We start from the raw sequence: 16,127 nt of genomic DNA, 5'->3' as shown, positions 1-16,127 counted from the left end.
CTGAAACATGGGTTAAGAGATTGGGAAAAAAAGAGACATCTTCTGAATTTGGACCATAAACACATCCTATAAAAATAGATTCTCTAAATAAGAAACCAGATATAAGAATGTAGCGTCCTTCCTTATCTTTTATGACTTTTTATGGTTAGAGGCAAATTACGATGGATAAGGATGGCTACTCCTCTACTTTTTGTATTATAGGATGAGTAAAAAGCTTGGCCAACCCAACTTCTTTTTAGTTTTGAGTGTTCCAAATCATTTAAATTACTTTCTGAAACTAAGGCAATTTGTGTTTCTTCCTTCTTCAAAAATGAAAGAGTTTTCTGTCATTTAACAACATTATTCAGCCCTTAAAGAAATTATTTTAAAATCAGTCATATCAGCTCAGCTCAGCTTTTTTTTTTTTTTTTGTTAAAATTCCCGCCGCCACCCCCCTATTATAACTTGATGTGTGGGAAACCATTCTCGGAGTGCGCTACTGCAAATAAGCAAACAGATGTTTCCATAAAAGGGAATGTGGGTAATTTTAGATACATTATATAGACACAAGCATATTAATGATAAAAACAAAGGAGAAAGACAACCCCTAAAACCCCCCTTCCCTCCCCCCAAAAAACGATCCTACGATCCATCAAAATAGAAAATTGGGTCTCGTGAAACCGAGCAAGAGTCACTGACAGAGAGGCAAAAAGAAAAGAAAAAAGAAACAAAAATTCCCCTCCAAACTCCCGCATGCCACCGAAAAAACCAGCCAACCTCATTTATATTTCTAAGTTGAACTCGTTTTACTTTATAAAGTCCGTAAGAAAAGACAAATAAGAAGGGAGGGGACAATTGAGTCATTCCTTAATAAGTGTACAACATCCAGTTCCAATACACCTTAGCATGGGCTGGGTATCCTTAAATTAAGAGTATGTCTAATATTTAAGTGCCTGAATAGAACTAATCATATTCAATCAATTGCTGTCGGTGTACTTCAATTTAACTCAAATTGTCCAAAAGAGCAAGAGCATCTTCAGATTTATGGAAGGAGTAATTTTTCCCTCCGTGGGAAAAGTTTAGTGTAGCAGGATATCGCATATAAAAGCGCATATTTTTCTGGACAAGTTTTTGGCACACTCCGTTAAACACACGTCGCATCTCTTTTACTCCTGTTGCCAAATCTTGTCGAATATGAATGATCTGTCCATCATAAGTCAGGGGGCCATTATCTTTAGCTGCAGTGAGGATCCTAATCCTTAATAATCAATGCACGAGGGTGATTAGGTCTCGATAATCCAATGGACCGATGGGCTCTGTCGATTTTGATTTTCCCCTGTTTAGTTTGAATACTCAGCAAAGTCGGTAGCCAGCCTTCGAGGAATTTCACCGGTTCACGACCTTCAGTGCCTTCCTTTAAGTTCAGAATTACAATGTTGTCTCTTCGGCTCCGGCCCTCCAAGTCTAGACATTTTTCCGTAAGAATATTCACTTTAGTCTCCATATCAGCCAGTCTAGTTTCCATACCTGACAGGGAGTCTTCTGCAGTTGAAATGCGATTCTCCGTGTCAGAGATCCGTTGAGAATTTAATTCCAGTTGTGCTGATATATTTTTTAGTGATAATGAGAGCTCATCGAATTTATTCTCCATCATAGTAGATATTTTTTCGACGACTGTCTTTGATATTTCCGCAGCGAGCGCGTCGGCGTCCACAGGTGTACTTGGCGTGGTAGCTGTGGTCGTCGACATACCCTCTTTCGCTTGTGACTCTTCAGGAGATTTGTTGGATGCAGATTTTGCAGCTCTTGTAGGAGGCATTTTAACAGACTCTTGTTTAAAGTTTTTATCCCTCAAGGTTGTGCAGAACGTATCGATGATAAAGCAAGATATGCTCAGTGGCGGCGGGAGCTCAGTGTTAACCATTCCTCGCCGTCAGTCCCCTGACCGTGGTCGGGAGACACGAGGGGAGATGCTTCCTCCAGGGCCAAAGTTTGTCCTCCTTCGGGGTTAAATCCCTTCACTTTTGTGGAGTAGTGAGGCAGACAGAAATCAGCCGGGACACCGGAGAGTACTGAAGAGATGAGGCTTTAATAACAGTACTGCACACTTTGAAAACACACTGCATAGGCTGTAGCCCGTTAGAACGCTGCTCCCGGTCGCCCTCTCTACCCAGGACACACTCTCTCTCTCTTTTTTTCCTCTTCCGCTCCCCGCGTTTCCTTCACGCGCATGCTCACACACACATGACATACACTCCTTACTGCACCCAGCCACACACAAGACGGCAATTCCCGCAACACTACCCCCACTCTGGATGGCAATTAAACAATAATTCCACTCCAGCATTGTAATGCATAAAACTGGTACACAATCCCCTTTACCACTTGGAGCCCACAGGAGATAAAAGTGTTAGCCATTACTGCATATAAGGTGAGGTATAGTATCAACTAGTGCACTTCAGTGACAAAGACGTTGACTCAAGTAAGGTGTACATACATGTGCAAAATAAAGCATTTCAAGTGCTGTTAAGTAGAAAAGAAATTACACAATTGTAACTATTACATGGCGACCGGGAATAACTAACTTATCCTAGCATCTAGGAAGGCACAAATACAAATGGATAAGTGCATGTAGATAACCCCGTAGGTCCTTCAGATACTTTACTCCCCTTTTTTTTTTCAAATGTAAACACTGGAACAATGAAAAATATAGCTCTCTTAAACCATTGTAGCTAACAGTGTAGGAGGCTGAAACGATTTAAACTTGAACTGAATCTTCAGTCCTACTTGGAACTGTAATAGGTAGACCAAGCTAAGTGATCCACACTCCATACCGGTCTGGAGCACTGCGCCGACGAGTTGGTCGCTGAAACTGCTGGCCCAGGTGGTCTGGCTCACCCACCACACCCCCACCATTCTCATGGTCTACATGGGAAGGGGACGATGGGATAACCACAACTGGAGCGGGATCAGCTGCAACTGAGACACATGGCTGAGAGGAGCTGGGGCCATTGCCAGTTGCAGTAGAGAACAGACTGTGCAGACCCAGATCGCGGTCTGCTGGGTCATCCTCTAAAGCTGGTGGTGGGACCTCTGTAGGGGACCACTGATGAGCTTGATCAAGGACCCAGGTATTGTCCAGGGGCTCGCAGCAGCGATAATGCTTTAGCTGGTCATGGTGGACAACTTTCACTTTAGACCTTGGGTTCTTCTGGATCCGATAAACTAGGTCATCCAATTGCACCAGGACAAATAATGGTCCTTCATACGATGGGAGGAACTTTCTGACCTTGTTCTTGATGTGACATGTTCCTTTGATGAGATACTACACAGGATCTCCAGTCTTATACTGTGTGTGGCAACAGTTCTTGTCATATTGCCTTTTTGCGCACGTGACTGACTCACACAGGGCTTCCCTGATGATGAGGTGGGCCAGATCCATCCGCTCACGCATTTGCTGCACATACTCTGGAGCTGAGGGTTGGTTGTCTGGATCAGGAGGTAGACCTGCGACAAGGTCCACTGGCTCACTCAGTTCTAGGCCAAACATCATGAAGTTTGGGGTGAAACCTGTAGCATTGTGTTTGGTCGCCCTGTAGGCCATAACAGCGTACGGGATCATCAGGTCCCAGTCCCAATGGCAACGCTCTGCTGTGGAGGCCAGGATCTTCTGGAGAGTGGCATTAAAACGTTCAACCTGGCCATCTGACTGGGGTCGGAATGGCGTTGTATGAGTCTTGTCTATGCCAAACAAACTGCACACCCCCTGGAACACATCAGATTCAAAATTGCGTCCCTGGTCACTGTGCAGTGCTTGAGGTATCCTGTAGCGGCACACCCACTCAGATGCAACAACCTTGGCAATGGTTGCAGCCCATTCATCTGGGATAAGAAAGGCTTCAGTCCACTTTGTAAAGTAGTCTTGTATCACAAGCACATATCGGTTTCTGCGCTCCGTCTCATTCAGTGGTCCCATAATGTCCAGTGCAACGCGCTCCATTGGGGCTCCTACCCGGACAGTTCCCATCGGAGCTTGCGGTGTCTTCTGGGGTCGGGCCCTGGATGCACAGCTGGTACAAGTACGGCACCAAAGAGCGACGTCTTCCCTCATGTGATACCAATAGAATCGGGTTCGTAGTCTGGCCACGGTCCTCTCGACACCAAAATGTCCACCCACTGGCCCTTCGTGCATCTGGCCCATCACTTCTGGTTGTAGCTTGCGTGGATGTACGATTTGGGGATAGAACTGGGTCTCGTCAAGGCAGTAGAAGCGACGGACCAGAACTCCATCTCTGAAGTAGAGCCGTTTCCATTGAGCCCAGTATGTCTTAGTGGCTGGCCTGCATGGTGAGACAATAGTCCATGGGGGGCGCTCACTGCTGGCCGCCATCCAGGCGCATATGGGTGCAATGTCTGCATCAGCGTCCTGGGCTTGGCTCAGCTCCCCCATGGTCCAGCCGTGAAACAGAGAAGCAGTATCAAGGGTTTTAGCCACATATACTTTCTCAGACAGCTTTACAGTGTGTGTATTAGTGGAAATGTTCTGATGTGATATGTCTGTTCTAGTGTGAATTATCTGTTCTGAGATGTCTGTGTTAGTAGGAGTGTTTTGACATAAAATGTCTGAAATAGTAAGAGCAGTTTGATCTAAAGTCTTTGTTTCTGGTGTAGTGGACCTGGACGGTGGAGCTTCTCGAGCCATCGAGCTAACTGTCCCTCTGGCTCTTTCATTTTTGTTAGCCAGCGCAGGCTGCTGTGGTCTGTGTGCACTTTGAAAGGCCGTCCAAGGAGGTACTGGCGAAAATGGGACGTGAAATCCACGACGGCTAGTAGTTCACGTCGTGTGGTGCAGTAGTTTTGTTCAGTTCTTGATAGCTTACGACTGCCATATGCCAGCACATGTTCCACGCCCTGTTGCATCTGTGACAGCACCGCGCCGATGCCAGTGTCGCTGGCATCAGTGTCTAGTGTCATTTCTCCATGGTCAAGTGGATAGCCAAGAACAGGGGCAGAGGTGAGTCGACACTTCAGCTTGTCGAAAGCTGCTTGGTGCTCAGCATACCACTGAAAATGTGCGTTCTTCTTGGTCAGGTTGTGCAGGGGTTCGGCTATAGAGGCAAAATCTTTCACGAACCGGCGATAATATGAGGCCAGGCCGATGAAGCGTCTGACCTCCTGGATGGACGTAGGTGTGGGCCACATCTGAACTTTTTGAACTTTGCTGGGGTCGGTAGCCACACCATACTCGGATACCACATGGCCAAGATAAGCAACTTCGTGGTGAAAGAGGCAGCATTTGGCAGGTTTCAGTTTCAAGTTAGCTTGTTGAAGTCTATAGAATACCTGGCCAAGCCGTTGCAGCATCCCCGACACGTCCTTAGCCAGCACGATGATGTCGTCCAAGTAGACCAGGCAGGTCTCCCACTGCATGCCAGCCAGGATGCGGTCCATCAGCCGCTGGAACGTCGCCGGGGCATTGTATAGTCCAAATGGCATGACGTTCCACTCAAAGAGGCCTGTCCTAGTGCAGAAAGCGGCGGCCCTGCGTGCTCTAGGCATCAGCTCAACCTGCCAGGAGCCTGATGCGAGGTCTAATGTGCTGAACCATCTGGCAGTTGAGAGTGTGTCCAGCGTGTCCTGGATGCGGGGCAGCGGGTAGGCATCTGTTATGGTGCGGTCGTTGAGAGCCATGTAGTCAATGCAGAGACGGTATGTCCCATCTTTCTTCCGCACCATAACGATGGGCGAGGCCCAGCTGCTGCAGCCGCGTTGGGCGAGACCGCTCTGTAGGCTGTCGTAGATCTGCTGATCAGCATGTTGCTGCTTTTCCCCTGCCATTCTTCGTGGATGTTGTTTGACTGGGGCACCAGGACGGGTTATGATGTCATGCTGCACAAGGCTGGTTCGGCCCAGGTCAGCAGGCCCTGTAGAAAACACATGTCCATAAGTGAAATGGTAAATGGCCTGTATTTGTATAGCGCTTTACTAGTCCCTAAGGACCCCAAAGCGCTTTACACAACCAGTCATCCACCCATTCACACACACATTCACACACTGGTGATGGCAAGCTACATTGTAGCCACAGCCACCCTGGGGTGCACTGACAGAGGCGAGGCTGCCGGACACTGGCGCCACCGGGCCCTCTGACCACCACCAGTAGGCAACAGGTGAAGTGTCTTGCCCAAGGACACAACGACCGAGTCCAAGCCGGGGCTCGAACCGGCAACCTTCCGATTACAAGGTGAACTCCCAACTCTTGAGCCACGATCGCCCCCCTAAGTGCTAAGCAAGCGTTTCAGTTGGAGCTGTTCATAGTCATTGAGGTCTGTGGAGCTCTGGGCATAGAGCTCCTGCAGGTGCAGCGGAACCACAGGAGGGCTGGTCAGTGAGTCTGCAGCTGGAGAGACCATGGAGGGTTCCACGGCCTCAGCTGGCTGGAGGAGCCCGGCAATGGATCCTTCCGTAATTGTTACTGCTTTATTGCTGAGGTTAAAAAGGCAAAGTGGGACAGCTTTAGAAGGCTGCACGTTGACTAGGACTCTGGCGATAAGTACTTTGTGCTTCTCAACAAAACCTTTGGTGGGACTAAGCATCATGTCACCTTGAGCTGCTGCACCAGGATGCACATTGCCTTTCACCATATACTGTTGCCCCGGTTCCACCACCACAGATCTAGCTATTCTCACTGCGTGTACTTTGTACTGGCTTCGGTTTGGTAGTAAAGCACCTCTTCACCGAACAGGATGATGCAGCGTTTGCCGAAATCAAGACGTGCTTCAGCTTGAGTGAGAAAGGGATGCCCAAGCAGCACCTCATTTTCTGCTATATCTGCCACCAGGAAATCAACATCCACCTGTCGATTGTTGATATTGACAGATATCTGGGCTTCACCTAGCACCGGCACGTCCCCAGGTCCCACACCAAGCAAGGTCTCAACAACTGAGGGCTGTAGTGGTGGCCTCACGTCTGGGTGGATGGAGTTGTAGTAGGTCAGCGGCAGCACGCTCCTCTGGGCCCCACTGTCCAAAACAGCACATGCCTCCACTTCGTAGAGGCGCATGGGGATACTCATTTCTTGGCTTTGGCACTTAAGGTGGAGCACGGTGGGTTTTGGGCTGTCCCAAGGGCTACTGTTCAATGTTAAGGCCTTGGTGGTTTTGTGAGGGGAAGGGCACTGCTTTTGGACATGGCCCCAACCTTGACAGTTACGGCAGCGAACCCCACTCCTTTTAAAGTTTCTGTGATTGTTCGGTGTTGTCGAGGGTGTGTGTGGGACAAAATGATTCGGTGAGGGGCTAGCTGCAGGTGCATGCTCAGCAACAGTCTCATCTTTGTCTTTTGCTCTGACAACGGCAGCTCGGGGCCGGCGTTCAGCTGCGTTACGGACTCCTTGCTGCATGGCACTGGTTACATAAGATGCAGCCCTTTTAGTGGTTTTGTGTCGGTGGGCTATTTCGTATGCACAGGTAAGTGTGGCTGGGTGCCTCGCTAGCAACTTCTGTACTATTTCTGCATCACCCAGCCCATTGGTGAAAACTTCAGCTATAGAGTCTTGTTCAATCTCTGCTCTATCACCATATGCAACAGCCACTTTCCCATAAATGTCATCTCTGAAAACATGCAGGGCCTCACCAGGTTTACGCACTCGCTGCCTCAGTTCTACAGCAACAGCAGCTGCATGGTCAGAAGAAGGGCCATATGCAGTTTCCAGTTTGTCCACCAAGCGGCGGTAATCCCATTTGGATGAGCGGGATTTCTGTGGATAATGGCCCCTGCTGCTCCAACTAGGCAGAATTTAAGCTGAGTTGTCATTGTTTTTTCTGACCAATAGTTGGCTTCAGCGCAGCTCTCAAACCTGTGCAGAAATTCCTTCCACGGTGTGGTGCCGTCATATTGGCCCAGACGTAGGGTGGGGATTCTCTCTCTAGATTCTAGAGTCTGGATAGTGGATTTTCATTTGGGGAGTAGGAGCTGGATAGTAGTTCATGCTGCTGCCTGTGTTTCTCTCACGGCCGTAGCTGCGGCATTCAGCACCAAGGAAGGGATTCATGCGGGAAAACTGCAGCTGGGCAGGACCATCGGGCGGCGCGAATACACCCTCTCCATTAGTGTGTGTGTTAGCACAACTGTCAGCACACAGGAATGGGTTCATATGTTCATATTCAGTCACAGCTCTGTCTCTGTTAGCTTCCCTAATGCTCGCGGCACCCTCGGAGACACTGGTCAGCGATATGAACGGGTTGGAGTAATTGGTCTCAAGTCCGTAGTTTTCACGAGAAGTTAGAAGAAGTTGAGAAGTTAGAGTTAGCTTAGGAATCTGTAAACAGTTACTCCAAAAAGGATCCAGATGTTTCAAAATACTTCTCTGGTGAACGTTTCAATTCCGCGAACATAAATGCTGTGATTAATGGACTAAAAGTCATCGCTTCTCACCCCTATTTATGGATTCAAGGATCAAAGGATCAAATTGGTGGTAAGAGTCTAAATATATGTGATGTCATAATCTTGTTAGTTTGGAATACACAAAACAATAAGCACAGTTGTACAGACACATACACACACTCCCAAAAACTAGCCAGCCCTCATGAGGAGGTTGCGACGCCCTCCAGGTGCGGGAAAGAAAGCAGGAAAAACCGGGAGCGGGCCGCCTCACCACTCTTTACATTAATGGACCACCCCAAAGAAATCCAAACACGGAAATGTTTTCACACACATGTGATTATGCGCAGAGGTCCATCCTAGCAGCCAACCTCAGATCTCCATGCAGGCACACATTAATGGACATACATTTACACACATTCAGAGATAAACTCCCCCAAAGAAATCTGAACATGAAACTTTTGCGCACACTGCACACACATTCAGAGTCTCCACCTGTTACAGGTGGATGCAACCTGGACTGTCTCAAGACAGACGAGACCAGATCCACCAAAGAAACTGCAGATGTGAGGACATGCGTCTTTTTGAAATATATAAAACAATAAACACGGTCGTGCACACACATACACTCACACAGGCTGCGAAAGCCTAGCCAGCCCTCGTGATAGGATGGACCTCCTCCAGGCCTCACTGCCTTCCCCTCCTGAGAGAAACCCTTTATAGAAGAGTTGAGAAAGACACAATTTGTGAGGTCTGAATGTTCTGGTGAGTCTCCACCTGTTGCAGGTGAGTGCAGCCTGGACTGTCTCGAGACAGACCAGATCAGCTGCACCACAGACACTTCATACCTCATCTCAGGAGAAAAACTGAAAGAACAACATAAAAAAGGAGAAAACGACCTCAGAAACATGGCCAACATCTGTTTGATTAGACTAACAAATAATGGTTGACCATTTTCAGCTGCTCGCCTAACCTTCAGTAGTTGTTCGAGGTCATTGAAACGCTTTTATATATCCAGTTTCCTTGGATTGATAATCTGTCTCGTATTGAAATTGTTCTTTGGTCAGTTTTACCTGTTGCAGAATTTCAGGGTCGCTCTTGTTGACTTTAATAGCCACGATCTGTCTGTTTGCTCTGTGAATTGGTTAGAAACAAAACTGAACTTGTTTTGGTTTCTTTTGTAAAATGCTCTGAAAACATCTGGAAAGGGTTTGGGTTGGTGTCAGGTCAACGTCCGTTATGCCATAAAGTATAATGGGTGAGCGCTCGTATTATGGGTTTTGGGATCAAAGCAAAGCTACCACGTCATGAAGGATCGAAGCAAAGCTACCGCGTCACAAGGGATCAAAGTGATTCTGATGTAATGCGCAGGCGCACACACATGTTTGTTTGTGTAATGTTGTTCACACTAAATTTGACCGTAGGCAATTTAATATGAGTCAATCAAAGAAAATGTTATTTTTGGAGAATTTTGAAATTACGAAACTGACAATTACGAGAATTTTTGTTCGTGTATTTTTTTCGTTTGCATAACATGTCGAGCTTTTCTGTATATAGCCATGTCGTAGATTTCGGAGCAAACAAGAAATTGATGAAAATGTTCTATTTTATTTTAACAATCATCAACTGCATATGCAGGTTTCGTACGGGTGCTTGAAATCCTTGAAAAATCTTGGATATATTGTAGTGCTTCTATTTCGGATTTGGTGCTTAAAACGTCTTGAAACTGTATTTCATTCACCACAAATAACTATCTGATTGAATAGTTTTCTTATCAGATAGAGAAATAAAATGGCAAAGTCTAAAAGCAACATTTCTCTGCCTGGGCTGCCTTGTACCTCTGCACGTCAGTCTGTTTCAATGTGTGACCCCCCCTCCCCGAAAAGTCGGGGGTGAGCGCACTAACGTGCTGGAGGCCGTTTTAATGAGTGTTTGCTGGAAAACGAAAAATACAAGAAGGAGTCTGCAAGAAGGATTTGTACGTTTTCACTGTGGAGGAGTTTGCGTAAGTCCTAGTAAATCATTTTCTCCAGTGTGGACGTTACACATGCTAATTTTTAAAATCGTTTTTATTATTTTGCTAGCTAGCAAACTCGCGGGATAAATGATTGAAATGCACTCAGTGTGATGCAATACGGTGCCGCTATTCTAACAGTTAGTTATTGCAGGGTAATTTCTGGAATATGCTGTGAATTTAACCAAGATTACACAGCAGTAGCAGTAATGCGAGTTACTTCCCCAAAGTGAAAGCTTTAAACGTTAGCCCGATGCTAAACTAGCCAACTCAAGCTTTCTGATTGAAGGCTAAAAGCAGCGTTGTCACCAAGTAAACAGAATATTGATTCTATTTTGGTGTATTGCTGCAGTTTTTTCAAGTATTAACTTGGTGCTTTTGGCAACCTTAGGGGGAAATAATGGTAATATGACTGATCCATATGGACACAAAGAATATCGACTTTTTTGTGCTACCGAAGTTCCGTGGCTTTCATTCAAAATCTGTTTATCGTTAAACAACTTGAAGATTATAATGGCTTCAAACTCACATTGAGGCCTGTGGGGCACTATCAGCCACTGAAACAGTAGACAAATGAATATTTCATACCTTAAGGCTGCCTGTTTATTTAAGGGAGATGAACAATACATTATAATTGTATATAATAATATCACAGATGATAGATTAAATAGGTTTTTGATAGATGCTTGTGCATTGTTAAAGTCTTATATGTTGAATTGATCTGAGTATGTCATCTGTTCAAAGCCTCTCCCAGTCAGTGCTGTTCTCTATGCCTGTCTTACTCTACATGATCTTTTTTAACATCAGCATGCTAAAGGACTTGTTTGGAAGAGACTGCTATTTTATACGCTAAAATATGTTTTTCTTCTGGTTGGTGAAAACACTTTATTATCCTCTAATAGATTTTTTAAATGCTTGGTGATGGTAGTACCCAAAACTAGCTGCATCAGGTACTTCCCTGTGTATTTGGAGAGGATCAGAAGTCCCAGGAATAAAAAAGCAACTAATTATTTATCTGCACAGCCGTACAAGTGGCTGACTGCTAGTTTGGTCCTCTGAGGCCGTGTCCTAGTCAGTGTGTCTCGCTAGATTTCTCTCTCTTCTGTTAATTGAGCCTTTTTGTTTGTTTTGTGCAGTTCTGGTTAATAAGTGAAATTAATAAAAGCCGCAGAAATATTTTCATTGCATTTCTGTTTGTTCTGTACTTGCTAACTGTCAGTTCAGAAGAAAATGTAGCTGCTGTTTGCCAACAAACTCAGTTCCTTTGCCCGATAATTTCCTTCCAAAAAATGCCTACATATATATTTATAAGCTGAGTTATTATATAGCTGAATAATTATATCTTTCAATTCATAACTGATAATGTTTTATTTTAAATTTGTGTCTTTTAGCTTCTTCTGCTTATTATTGTTATCCATCCATTTTCTTCTGCTTATCAAGGACTGGTTTACCCGGGCAGCAGCCTAAGCAGAGAAGCCCACATCTCCCTCTCCCCAGCCACCTCCTCCACTTCTTCTGGGATAACACCAAGACATCCTCAGGCCAGCTGAGAGATATAGCCTCTCCAGAGTGTCCTAGGTCTGCCCTGGGCCTCTTTCTCCTTTTCTCATCAGCCTCTCTTCAACGTGTAGGAATAGCAGCTCTACTCTGAGCCCCTTTTGAGTAACTGAACTCCTCAGCCTGTCTTTAAGGGAGAGGCAACACCCTTAGAGAAAGCTCGTGTTTTTCATCTGTCAGTCCTCTGCTCACCTGTCCCCAAACTCGTAAACAAGAGAAGATTAAAGTCCTCCGCTTGATGCTGCAAGTCATTGTTTTTTATTGTCTTTTTCTTAATATATTCAGATCATTCTAAAAATATCTGTACAACAGTTTGTTTATGCAGTCAGCATTTGTATATATACAGCAGTATTCTCAAACAAGCAACAGTGAACGCACCTGTGTGAGGCAAATTCCACAATCACAGTTCAATCAGTCCCCCCACCCTGACACTTTTTTCCACTTTAAGTGAGGAAATGGAATTAAATCTGACACATCTTTATCTTTTTTGGACATATCAACATATCTTTTTAAGGTTAAGAGAATATGGTCATCAGATTGGAGAAGCTGAACAATCAGAGCTGTGATAATGATATTTAAGGATATTTAAGGTGTGTTGACTGGTTCATAACGTCAGCTCATGTGAGAAAACATCCCATGCTAAAAGTTGCCGCTAGCTGCTGGTTGATGGTGAATTTATTGTGTGTTTCCACCGTCTGTACAGATGAAGAGTAGCAGAGCTGGAGATGAGGCAGGAGGAAGAGTTGACTCAATTCAATTTCACTTTATTTATATAGCGTTAATCACAACAACAGTCACCTCAAGACACTTTATACTGCAAGGTGGAGGCCCTATTGTAATACAGAGGAAACGAAATGATCAAAACAAGCCCTTTTGAGCGAGCACTTGGTGACTGTGGGAAGGAAAAACACCATTTTAACTGGAAGAAACTTCCAGTAGAAGCAGGTATAGGGAGGGGCAGCCTCTGAGGACTGGTTGGGGTTGAGGGGAGGGAGAAAGGACAAAGGACACGCTGTGGAAGAGAGCCACTCTATGAGCTGTTCATTCAGTTTGTGGTTTAGCTCGACTCCATGACGTTTCTGAACTAATGCTTTGCTCAATTAATGTTGCAATGAATTATGGGTGGATTTTACTGATATTCTATCTTTATGTTGTCACCAAACAGATCTACAGATTTAGGATTAGCTACAGGCTCCTCTACCCCTGCTAGCCCTTCTGTCCTGCCCAGGATGGCGCCCCTGGTGCCCCCTCATAAGGTCCAGCAGTCCTACTGTCCATCCAACAGCTCCTCCTCCCCTCTTACAGCCCCTATGGGAGCTCCATCTGTGGTGGCTACAGGCCTTACAGCTACAGCTACGGTGGCGGCTACAGCCTGGGAGGATACAGACACACACCTCACCTTGAGGACGTCCCCCCAGCAGGTTTGTGCAGCAGGCTGAAGAGATGGAACAGCAAGCACTCACATATTCATATGAGTACATTTAGTTGTTTTGAGAGGTGTACTCAACACAGGACAGTGGCTGCAGGTGCTGATTGTTTTGAGTTCAAAGTAATTAAGGCTGCTGTTGCAAAGTTTGATAATAGAATCTGAAGCTGGTAATGTTCAGGGCTGCAGTACACGTGTAAAGATGAGTCTGCTTGTATGACATCATATGTGCCTTTGTGTAACTCAGTGGCAAATAAATTGGGTACCATAGCTCCATATGCCATTAGTTACTTTACAAGTGTAAGGAAAAGCAGAAGGACTTGTTTTTGGTTCAGACCAGTTAAAATGATGAATGTCTTTCATTCAGTTTCCTTGCTTGGTTTAGACACTAACTGGGCGAGCGAGGAGGACGACCACGTGGTGGCCAGAGGAGAAGATGACTTTACAGCTGCTTCTCAGGAGGAGCTTTCTATGCAAGCTGGAGAGATGCTCAACCTCGCTCCTAAAGGTGATGAGCTTTTTACTGGCTGCGGGACATTTGATTCTGAGTGCTTTGACCCAAAACCTTCTATTTTTGTTTTCCTTATCTTAGAAATAACAGATGAGGGCTCTTCTTTTGTGTGAGCGTGCCCCATGTTTACAACTATCTCCCTCGTGTTTAGAGCTACAGCCCCGTGTGCGTGGCTGGCTCCTGGCCAGCGTGGACGGTGAGACCACCGGCTCGTCCCAGCAAACTACGTTAAGATCCTCAGCAAGAGAAGAGACCGCCGGGCCACAGATGTGGAGAGGCTCGCTCAGGCCCAGCAGGCGAACACGCAGGCACCCCAAACAACCTCAGCTGCACAAATCTGTGTCTCTCCTGCAGCCCATAAACGTACAGCATCTACCCGCATCATGTACAGTACATGAAGGACCCGTCTCGTCAGATTCATTAGGCTCAGCTGTGTCCCCCTCCTGTGTTTCCTCGTTTCCCTCTGTGTGTATTTATAGTAGTGATGGCCAAACAAAGCTTTCTGAAGCTTGTGTTGAAAAACGATTCATTACTGGAAGCTTTTTAACACAGTCCTCTGTGGTGACATCTGCTGGTCAAAAATATGAAGAGCAGCTTGAATCTACAGAAAAACTGAACTGCTTCATTATGATTGCCCACTCTGCAGAGTGGAATTCACAATTCACAATTGGACGTCACTGATCACGTGACTGTGGCCAAACGAATCGAGCATCGACAGAGTGCTTCTGAAGCGGTGTGTTGGTGTTTTCGACACACGCGCCGGAGCGTCAGCTTCAAGCGGGCCATCACTAATTTATAGCATTCGTCCTCTTGTGTGCGTTACTGGTCCGTCTGTGTTCCTCCAGGCTGTTTTTCCTGCTTGTCATCGTGTTTTAACTCCATTCCCTCGTGTCCAGGTTTCTTATCTGGTTCTCAGCTTTCCCAGTTTAGGTTTTCCTAGTTTTGTTTCTCGCCTCCCTCGCCTTTGTTTGTATGTCACTCTCCATAAATAAAGCTCACTCACATCAGCAGTGCCTGCATCTTGGGTCCTCCATTCATATCTCAACACGCAAACCCTGACATTTATTGTGTAGTTACATACTGCTAGGAAGTGCTGACAAAATATGAAATTATGATGCTGTTTCTGTAGAGGCACAGTACCAACACAGAACAGTGGGGACACAGAACCAAAACCTAAGAACTAACATCACACATCAAGAAATCAAAGATTAATAAAACAAAACAGAAAACACTGAGCCAGCGACCCAGGACCGTGACATTCAGTTTCTCAAGGAGGAATCAAAGCAAACATTTGTTTCTTTTTATGAATAAGAGATTTCCTTTATGGGTTACGTGATGGTGTAAGTTCCAGCACAGCTCATTTAGTGTGCAGAAGTGCTCCGAGGCCCCTATGAAACACATGATTGAAAGAATCTAATAAATTAGAGGGTGCAGTAGCTGTAGTATGACTTTTTGTTCTCCTGCTGCATGACGACTTTACTTTTTTCTTTCTTTTGGTGGGAGGAAGTCGACATCTCAGTCCATTGTGACGTGCAGATCTTTGACTGGCTATGAACCTCCGTCAGGAGGAACTCAGCAGGAGAGGGAAACAAGGACCAACAAAACCCGGCTTGGTAAAAAGGAACAAGAACAGAAAAAATCAACATCATTACACATCCCTGAGCTGTCATTTACACCACCTGTGGCGCTTGATTTATTGGTCACTAAACGTGGTGTGTGATTGGTGCGTCACTGGCTGCGTGTTCTGTGTTATTTGTCGGTCGTGGGGTTTGGGCGTTGATATTTGACATCACAGCAGAGAAGCGAGTCTGTCCTTGATATTTGACATCACAACAGAGAAGCGAGTTTGTCATTGATATTTGACATCACAACAGAGAAGCGAGTCTTGTCATTGACTATTTGACATCACAACAGAGAAGCAAGTTTCGGCATTGATATTTGACATCACAGCAGAGAAGCGAGTTTGGCATTGATATTTGACATCACAGCAGAGAGCGAGTTTGGCATTGATATTTGACATCACAGCAGAGAAGCGAGTTTGGCATTGATATTTGACATCACAACAGAGAAGCGAGTTTGCATTGACATTTGACATCACAACAGAGAAGCGAGTTTGGCATTGATATTTGACATCACAACAGAGAAGCGAGTTTGGCATTGACATTTGACATCACAACAGAGAAGCGAGTTTGGCATTGACATTTGAAATCACAACAGGAAGCGAGTTTGGCATTGATATTTGACATCACAACAGAGAAGCG

General features: G+C 45.6%; 1 long non-coding RNA gene across 4 annotated transcripts; it reads left to right on the top strand.

Annotated features, from left to right (window-relative positions):
• The first annotated feature begins 9,888 nt into the window (after positions 1-9,888).
• On the top strand, positions 9,889-15,410 carry LOC146504757 (uncharacterized). Of its 4 annotated transcripts, none has more exons than XR_014877733.1 (4): positions 9,889-10,363; positions 11,813-11,950; positions 13,235-13,350; positions 13,741-15,410. It is a non-coding gene; the product is annotated as an uncharacterized LOC146504757 (long non-coding RNA). The 4 variants fall into 4 exon arrangements; XR_014877731.1 differs by having other exon boundaries at positions 9,889-11,950; positions 13,741-13,863; positions 14,018-15,410; XR_014877732.1 differs by having other exon boundaries at positions 9,889-11,950; positions 13,741-13,863; positions 13,948-15,410.
• Positions 15,411-16,127: the final 717 nt, after the last annotated feature.

This window comes from Neolamprologus multifasciatus, chromosome 13 (assembly GCF_963576455.1).
Source record: "Neolamprologus multifasciatus chromosome 13, fNeoMul1.2, whole genome shotgun sequence".
Lineage (NCBI taxonomy): Eukaryota > Metazoa > Chordata > Actinopteri > Cichliformes > Cichlidae > Neolamprologus > Neolamprologus multifasciatus.
Note: the sequence above shows the minus strand (reverse complement) of the source record. Positions and strands in the feature narration are given on the sequence as shown.